At 40.5% G+C, this 10,054-nt stretch overlaps 1 pseudogene; it reads right to left on the bottom strand.

Moving 5' to 3' along the window:
* Nucleotides 1–2,217: 2,217 nt before the first annotated feature.
* The window catches only part of LOC116810461 (arginase-2, mitochondrial-like), an 11,731-nt pseudogene continuing 3,894 nt past the window's right edge, over nucleotides 2,218–10,054 (bottom strand).

Genomic DNA, 10,054 nt, shown 5'->3' with positions numbered 1-10,054 from the left:
ATTGAGAATGAAATAATGTAGATTATGCAATTAGGTTTCAACCTGACCAACATACAAGAGAGGTTTCTTTTTATAAGCTGGGGAAGAAAATAAAAAAAAAAACTTTCAAGAAATTAATTATGCTTCACTTACCTTGGGCACATTTGTTTTTCTTCAGAAAATGTCTGCTACAATTTTCTTTATAGGACTCATTGACTTTCTGGAGACATCCTTTTTTTTCAACAGATACTTGTCTTTAGTGAGGAACAGCAAAAACCAAGCAAACAAAAAGTGAATGATTAAGCAAATGCTTTGCTGTAGATAACACCTCATTAAGAAAATGATAATATACCAGATATCAAGATCATTTGGTGGATTAGTGTTAAGATTATTATAAAACATATGTGAATTTATACATAGGCTAAAGTAGAGTGGCAGAAAGCTAAATATTCCCACCAGGTAAATATAACATGTGAAGCTGGATAATGCAAACAAATTCTAAATATGCATAAAATAACCAACTAAATACATATTTACTTAAGAGGCCCTGTAGAAATTTACACTAGATGAATCACTAATATTCATATAATATTAGTATGGAACCTATTAAAGGGCATTTCGTCACACATACTAAACATGCAAAGACTATGAATGACTATTGTATATGCGCTAATGTTAGTTTTTCACAATGGAATGTGAGAGGCCAAGAGAGATAATTAGACATTATAGTAGGAAGAGGTGACTGGAGCATTATCTTACCAAATAATTGATATTTATGGCAACATGATAAAGTTATGAGCACACTTGTGCTCACAGTCAAATAATTAGAATTTTAATCAATGTAGCAATCTTGAAGCTACTGATTAAAAAATTATTTGGGAGTAAGGCCAAAAGAACCATAATATGCACATAATGATACCTTCATTAAAGGAAACTTGTTTTTCTTTCTTTCAAATGCTGCATATGTAATTAAGTTTAAAGTTCATTCACTCATTCATTTATTCCTTCATTGAATGACAGTGAGCAAAATGATAGAAACCTCTGAACTTATGAGGAAAATAGCAAGACATAATATGTATTGAATGTCAGGTAGAGAAAAATAAGGGAGGAGGAAAAGTGAAAAGCAGATAGTTCACAATTAAAATAGGGCATCAAAGAGGTTGACATTTGGGAGACAAAGAAGGACTAAGCCGTGCAGACTTCTGGGGGAACAGTGTTCTGGGGACAGTGAGTTCAAAGGCTTCGGTGGGAAGTGGCCTAACATGCTTCAGGAAAGGTACACTGGCCACTGGTGCTGTGGGAGAATTGAGGAGATCCAGAGGTATATGGGGCAAAGGGAGGCCATATAGTGTAGTGACCGGCGGACAACTTTAAAGGCTTTAACTTTCAGCATGAGATGAGGGAGTATGTTATCTTCATGAAAAGTAGCAGATGAGAAGCCAAGTTAGCTGGAGGGAAGGATTGCTGTGAGGGCTGCAGAACACAGCTGGTTACTCTGTTTTTCTTCTGTTGGAAAGCTTGAGCAGAATTATTCTTACTGATCCCAAGCCTTTTTTCATGTAAATGAGTGGAAAAAGGAAAGCAGGGTCCACTCGAGAGGCTTGAATTCTGTTCCCAGCCAGGACACTGATACGTGTCTCCTTCCCTGCAGGCCCAGCATCCTCTGGCTCCTCCTTTATCTTTAGACAGCAGAATAGTAGGTGTGGGTGGACTTAATCTCCTTCCTCTTGTGGCTTTTTGGTTTTTGTTTTTTCAATTAATTAATTTTTAAGTTGACAAATAAAAATTGTATATATTTATCAGGCACAACATATTGTTTTGAAATATGTACACATCGTGGAATGGCTAAATGAAGCCAATTACCATATGCATGACCTCACATAATTATCATTTTTTTTGTGGTGAAAACACTTAAAAATCTCCTCTCTTAGCATTTTTTTGATACACCAAGGTAACATATGCTGCTTATGCATCTTTAAATTTTAAACTTACATAGCACTACAGTGCATTAATACCCAGTGAACTGCAAAAAATAATATATATATTATACATATGTGTATATACATTTACAGTAGTATTATTAGTCACCAAAATGAAGAGGGGAAACTTTACAATTGTGAGAATGGGCAAATGTTCTCATTAAGGCAATATTAACCCAGATAACCACTTAATACCTGTCCTCTCAAATGCCTTACAGCTCTGAAATGCCCATTGTGAAACAAGACAGTGCACAGTTTCCTAAATTCTCACACACACTTCATTTTCTGACTTGGCTGGGAAACTGAAAATCTGGCCATAGGCAATGTGCCCTCCTTCACTTGTCTGACCCAAACATAAAGCAGTTACATCTACTGGCAGGCTAGCTGTGGCCTTTACCCCTTCCTCTGAAGTACCTGGTTGAGGATTGACTTCAACAAGATCCAGTGCTGACAGCAACCCTGTACTATGTATTTCCTCAGCAATATAGATGCCTTCTTGAAAGGTCCATCCCCCTACGATAGGGATTCCTGTGGCTGGAGCCAGTGTAGAGTCAAATACATCGATATCAAAACTCAGATGGACGGACCTTTGTCTTTTCCTAATCAGCAGATCAAATTTCTCTTTCATGACCTTCTGGGTACCAAGTGGATCAATGTCTCTCATGGAAAAATACTAGATATCGTTGTTCTTTTAAAAAAAATGTTCCAGAGGGTCCACATCTCCTAGACTAGAATACACTGTACTTGGGGAACACATACAAGGTTTGTCCAGGGAAATCCTGGAAGCTCTGGTACCTTTCCCTGTAGTTCTCTGAGGAGAAATGAAACTGATGGTCCATGGAGATTTCCTGATGAAGTGGTAAGGGGTGTACTGATGTCTGCTGGGCATCAACCCAAGTGACACAAAGGTCTGGGCAGTTTCAGGCATGGCCACTAATGGTACTAATTGCCAGGCTGTGGTCTCCTCTCACTGTGACACAGCTGTAGCCAGACAACACTGCTCTGCTAACCAGCTCAGCCTGTTGCTGGTTGGCTGGGCCACTTGGCACAGATTCACTGTTGGACTGTTGAAGAGCTCATCTGTGGGGACTGGAGTAAAACTAAAATTTCCAAAGCCTTTTAGGCAGCAGCCCAAATTGGAGACCTTTTCATCAATCCAACTTTTCTTCCGGCAGCTGGACCGTGTTCCACTCCTTTTCTTTTCTGTCCCTACAAGAACAGGGCTCCTATCACAACCAGACTTCTTCAGGATGGAATGCACTTGCATCCTGAGGAGACAAGTTCCTTAGGGACTTGACTGGCAGTGTGAGGAATCACTGGGGGCAGAGGCAGAGCTCAGTGCAGGTGGAAGCTTCCAGTCTCAGCAATTTTCCAGAACACAATATATTGTTATTAACTATAGTGGCCATAATTTTTAAATTCTGACTTCTCACACACAAACAGTAACATTCAGCAGGCAAATATACCAGGCATGTCAAATCCTCAACCCAGACACATTTAGCAGATTTTATTTTAATGAAACAGAGTTTTTAAAGAGATTTTATACTTCATTAAAGTTGATTTACTGTGCACTTTCACTCCTTCTGCTGGTTGTGAAGACTGTGGAAAACCACAATACATTGCCCTGCCAGGAGACTTAGACAGCAACCTGACATCGTGTAGCTTTGACATGGTTAATCTAGAGAAGGTATGAAGTCAAGCAAGCAGTGAGCGCTAGCTATACCACTGGCACAGGGACATCTCACTCTCTGCCCTGGCCATGAGGGAGCTAGATCATGCACTGCAGCCCCTATTGTGCAGATGAGGAGAGTGAATTCCAGAGATTTGAGGCCTTCCTCTGCTTCAGATCCACGTGTAATTTGGGGCTCAGGGCCAGAACTCTTGTGTGTAACTAGGAGAAATGTTCCTAGTGCTTGTAAACGTCATGGACAGAACTTCATGGATAAGTGAGATTGAGCTGTTACTGAAGAGCTAATGTAGCTTTAGATGCAGCACCCCTTTCTTGTGAGCTGATTGCAAGGGTCAGGTATCAACTAGTGGGAGGTGCTTATCTGAAATCCTTAACAGACAGAAAATGTTCATTTCTTCATGTGATAGAATAACAGTAAAATTCCAGCTTAAAGTTGTTACAGCTTACTCTCTGAAGTCATTAAATGACTACTCTGCTTCGATTTTTAAAATGTGGTTTCATAAATTAAACACTGAGTCTTAAAACCTTCCTTGAGTTTTAATGCCTTTTCTTTGTGAAACCGTGAGGGAATCCACCACCAACAAAGCATTTGTTTCCCGTGTTCCTGTGTGTGCTTGGTGTCACCTGGGGTCTCATGCCAAGTCAAACAAAAGAAGTTTGGAAATAGTTTGTGAGGAAATTAACTTGTATACTTAAGGATATTTAAGTAGGTCAGACATCTCCTACTCCCTCCACATTCCATGACTAACGCCCCAAATAAAAGCATATTCACTTTACATGCACCATATTTCCCAGAAACAAAACAGCAAATTCAAGACATTTATCTGTCAGGGTGAATGCACAAGGTTCTGCTCATTTTTGCAGGAGGCAGGGAGCTGGAGGAGCTACTGTCACCATCCCGTGACTCACAGATATCATAGGAGTTGTTTGGTGCAGATGTTAGAGGAGAACGAAATGCCCTAGACCTTGTCTCTTGAGAATTCTGTGGCTGTAGGACTGAAGAAGTTGGACTTGTAGTTTGGCCTTCCTCTTTGTATAACAGTTATTTATACACTATTCTTTTTGCCTTTTTTGATTATAAGTTCATTAAAGGCTGATACAATATCTTATTGCTTACAGCATCTAGCATGTACTAGTTGCTAAAAGGAGGTTGGTTAAATAAAGATTTATATACTAGATTCTGAATAAATGTTTGTTAAGTGAAAAACTTTTAAAAGGTAATTCATTTGTGACTTTTCCAAAGCGTTTCCAAACTATTTCCTGGACACCATTCTCACTTAACATGATGAATTAGAAAAGCATCCAAATTGTTTATCCCTTTAAAAATATTTTATATCAGCGAGTTGCAAAACCATTTCTTAAAACGTATTTCTAGGTAAGTAATTTCTGAAAGGCTCCAACCATTAAGATTTAGTGTGTGATAATTATTAGTATAAATTTTTGAAAAGAAAAATCTATTTGCTACACATTTAACACTAAAGAACTAATATACATAATGTGTGGATAGCTGTATGAAATTTTGAAGCAAATGTTGGATCTAATTCCCCTTAATAAACAGAAAAAATCATGTTTAATTGATAGAATACAGCACTTTCATGGTTCTCTAGCAAGTCAAAGGGCTTGTCCATTTTCTTGACATTGTGTTTACTTAAATGAGTTTATCTAAAGGGAGAGAGCAAGGTTGCAGGCAGCTTAGAACAATGTAGTAATTGTCGCTAATTAAGTGCCCTCAGCTGTGTCTATACTAGGCTTTCTACATACTCAGCTGCAGGTAGCCACACTAAAAATTCCTTCACTTGTTATCATCCCTTGCTGTTTTAATTTTCATGTGGTGAAATATTAACAAACGTGTCATGCTTGACTCTCACACTTTTTCTATGAATGGGTAAATAGAGGATACAACTATTCTCTCTTATTTTGAATTTTCTGTAGAAGTTAGTTCAGGGTAGATGGATGTTGGCACTTGCTTGTGAACTGGACTGATTAAATTATTCTGAAAAATAGAAATTCAGAATGACTGTTCTTGGAATGGTACCATACTAGTATTCATCCATCAACATACTCTCAAACATGTTCTTTATAACCATTACAAGCAATTCCCAAAGCTGGCTGGGAGTTAAGCAAAGTTAATCTTTGTAGACCTGACCCATGACTGGGATCTACATAGCACCATACTTGAACCACCATAGCTTTCAGCCACAGATAAGAGTTAATTTGGGGGTGGAGCCAAGATGGCCGAATAGGAACAGCTCCGGTCTCCAGCTCCCAGCCCCAGCGACACAGAAGACGGGTGATTTCTGCATTTCTTCTTGAGGTACTGGTTTCATCTCACTAGGGAGTGCCTAACAGTGGGTGCAGGACAGTCGGTGAAGCGCACTGTGCACGAGCCGAAGCAGGGCAAGGCATTGCCTCACTCGGGAAGCGCAAGGGGTCAGGGAGTTCCCTTTCCTAGTCAAAGAAAGGGGAAACAGACGGCACCTGGAATATCGGGTCAGTCCCATCCTAATACTGCGCTTTTCCAACGGGCCTGGAAAACGGCACACTAGGAGATTGTGTCCCGCACCTGGCTCGGAGGGTCCTATGCCCACGGAGTCTCGCTGATTGCTAGCACAGCAGTCTGAGATCAAGCTGCAAGGTGGCAGCGAGGCTGGGGGAGGGGCGCCCGCCATTGCCCAGGCTTGCTTAGGTAAACAAAGCAGCCAGGAAGCTCGAACTGGGTGGAGCCCACCACAGCTCAAGGAGGCCTGCCTGCCTCTGTAGGCTCCACCTCTGGGGGCAGGGCACAGACAAACAAAAACTCAGCAAGAACCTCCATAGACTTAAATGTCCCTGTCTGACTGACAGCTTTGAAGAGAGTAGTGGTTCTCCCAGCACGCAGCTGGAGATCTGAGAACGGACAGACTGCCTCCTAAAGTGAGTCCCTCACCTCTGAGCAGCCTAACTGGGAGGCACCCCCCCAGTAGGGACAGACTGACACCTCATTCAACCGGGTACTCCTCTGAGACAAAACTTTCAGAGGAACTATCAGACAGCTGAATTTGTGGTCTCACGAAAATCCGCTGTTCTGCAGCCACGGCTGCTGACACCCAGCCAAACAGGGTCTGGAGTGCACCTCTAGTAAACTCCAACAGACCTGCAGCTGAGGGTCCTGTCTGGTAGAAGGAAAACTAACAATCAGAAAGGACATCCACACCCAAAACCGATCTGTACATCACCATCATCAAAGACAAAAAGTAGATAAAACCACAAAGATGGGGAAAAAACAGAGCAAAAAAACTGGAAACTCTAAAAAACAGAGCACCTCTCCTCCTCCAAAGGAACGCAGTTCCTCACCAGCAACGGAACAAAGCTGGATGGAGGATGACTTTGATGAGTTGATAGAAGAAGGCTTCAGATGATCAAACTACTCTGAGCTACGAGAGGAAATTCAAAACAATAGCAAAGAAGTTAAAAACTTTGAAAAAAAATTAGAAGAATGGATAACTAGAATAACCAATGGAGAGAAGGGCTTAAAGGAGCTGATGGAGCTGAAAGCCAAGTATCGAGAACTACGTGAAGATTGCAGAAGCCTCAGTAGCAGATGCGATCAACTGGAAAAAAGGGTATCGCTGATGGAAGATGAAATGAATGAAATGAAGAGAGAAGGGAAGTTTAGAGAAAAAAGAATAAAAAGAAATGAACAAAGCCTCCAAGAAATTTGGGACTATGTGAAAAGACCAAACCTACGTCTGATTGGTGTACCTGAAAATGATGGGGAGAATGGAACCAAGTTGGAAAACACTCTGCAAGATATTATCCAGGAGAACTTCCCCAATCTAGCAAGGCAGGCCAGCATTCAGATTCAGGAAATACAGAGAATGCCACAAAGATACTCCTCGAGAAGGGCAACTCCAAGACACATAATTGTCAGATTCACCAAAGTTGAAATGAAGGAAAAAATTGTTAAGGGCAGCCAGAGAGAAAGGTCGGGTTACCCACAAAGGGAAGCCCATCAGACTAACAGCTGATCTCTCAGCAGAAACTCTACAAGCCAGAAGAGAGTGGGGGCCGATATTCAACATTCTTAAAGAAACGAATTTTCAACCCAGAATTTCCTATCCTGCCAAACTAAGCTTCATAAGTGAAGGAGAAATAAAATACTTTACAGACAAGCAAACGCTGAGTGATTTTGTCACCACCAGGCCTGCCCTAAAAGAGCTCCTGAAGGAAGCACTAAACATGGAAAGGAACAACCGGTACCAGCCCCTGCAAAAACATGCCAAATTGTAAAGACCATCGAGGCTAGGAAGAAACAATAGCAACTAACGAGCAAAATAACCAACTAACATCATAATGACAGGATCAGATTCACACATAACAATATGAACGTTAAATGTAAATGGGCTAAATGCTCCAATCAAAAGACACAGACTGGCAAACTGGATAAGGAGTCAGGACCCATCAGTGTGCTGTATTCAGGAAACCCATCTCACGTGCAGAGACACACATAGACTCAAAATAAAGGGATGGAGGAAGATCTATCAAGCAACTGGAAAAAAAAAAGGCAGGGGTTGCAATCCTAGTCTCTGATAAAATAGACTTTAAACCAACAAAGATCAAAAGAGACAGAGAAGGCCATTACATAATGGTAAAGGGATCAATTCAACAACAAGAGCTAACTATCCTAAATATATATGCACCCAACACAGGAGCACCCAGATTCATAAAGCAAGTCCTCACTGACCTACAAAGGGACTTAAACTCCCACACAATAATGATGGGAGATTTTAACACCCCACTGTCAGCATTAGACAGATCAACAAGACAGAAAGTTAACAAGGATATCCAGGAATTGAACTCAGCTCTACATAAAGTGGACCTAATAGACATCTACAGAACTCTCCACCCCAAGTCAACAGAATATACATTTTTTTCAGCACCACACCACACCTATTCGAAAATTGACCACATAGTTGGAAGTAAAGCTCTCCTCAGCAAATGTAAAAGAACAGAAATTATAACAAACTGTCTCTCAGACCACAGTGCAATCAAACTAGAACTCAGGATTAAGAAACTCACTCAAAACTGCTCAACTACATGGAAACTGAACAACCTGCTCCTGAATGACTATTGGGTACATAATGAAATGAAGGCAGAAATAAAGATGTTCTTTGAAACCAACGAGAACAAAGACACAACATACCAGAATCTCTGGGACACATTCAAAGCAGTGTGTAGAGGGAAATTTATAGCACTAAATGCCCACAAGAGAAAGCAGGAAAGATCCAAAATTGACACCCTAACATCACAATTAAAAGAACTAGAAAAGCAAGAGCAAACACATTCAAAAGCTAGCAGAAGGCTAGAAATAACTAAAATCAGAGCAGAACTGAAGGAAATAGAGACACAAAAATCCCTTCGAAAAATTAATGAATCCAGGAGCTGGTTTTTTGAAAAGATCAACAAAATTGATGGACCGCTAGCAAGACTAATAAAGAAGAAAAGAGAGAAGAATCAAATAGATGCAATAAAAAACGAAAAAGGGGATGTCACCACCGATCCCACAGAAATACAATCTACCATCAGAGAATACTACAAACACCTCTATGCAAATAAACTAGAAAATCTAGAAGAAATGGATAAATTCCTCGACAAATACACCCTCCCAAGACTAAACCAGGAAGAAGTTGAATCTCTGAATAGACCAATAACAGGTTCTGAAATTGTGGCAATAATCAATAGCTTACCAACCAAAAAGAGTCCAGGACCTGATGGATTCACAGCTGAATTCTACCAGAGGTACAAGGAGGAACTGGTACCATTCCTTCTGAAACTATTCCAATCGATAGAAAAAGAGGGAATCCTCCCTAACACATTTTATGAAGCCAGCATCGTCCTGATACCAAAACCTGGAAGAGACATAACCAAAAAAGAGAATTTCAGACCAATATCCTTGATGAACATTGATGCAAAAATCCTCAATAAAATACTGGCAAACCGAATCCAGCAGCGCATCAAAAAGCTTATTCACCGTGATCAAGTGGGCTTCATCCCTGGGATGCAAGGCTGGTTCAACATACGCAAATCAATAAATGTAATCCAGCATATAAACAGAACCAAAGACAAAAACCACATGATTATCTCAATAGATGCAGAAAAGGCCTTTGACAAAATTCAACAACCCTTCATGCTAAAAACTCTCAATAAATTAGGTATTGATGGGACGTATCTCAAAATAATAAGAGCTATCTACGACAAACCCACAGCCAATATCATACTGAATGGGCAAAAACTGGAAGCATTCCCTCTGAAAACTGGCACAAGACAGGGATGCCCTCTCTCACCACTCCTATTCAACATAGTGCTGGAAGTTCTGGCCAGAGCAATCAGGCAGGAGAAGGAAATAAAGGGTATTCAATTAGGAAAA

This window comes from Hylobates moloch, unplaced genomic scaffold (assembly GCF_009828535.3).
Source record: "Hylobates moloch isolate HMO894 unplaced genomic scaffold, HMol_V3 SCAFFOLD_1, whole genome shotgun sequence".
NCBI lineage: Eukaryota > Metazoa > Chordata > Mammalia > Primates > Hylobatidae > Hylobates > Hylobates moloch.
This window is presented reverse-complemented; position numbering and strand designations above follow the sequence as displayed.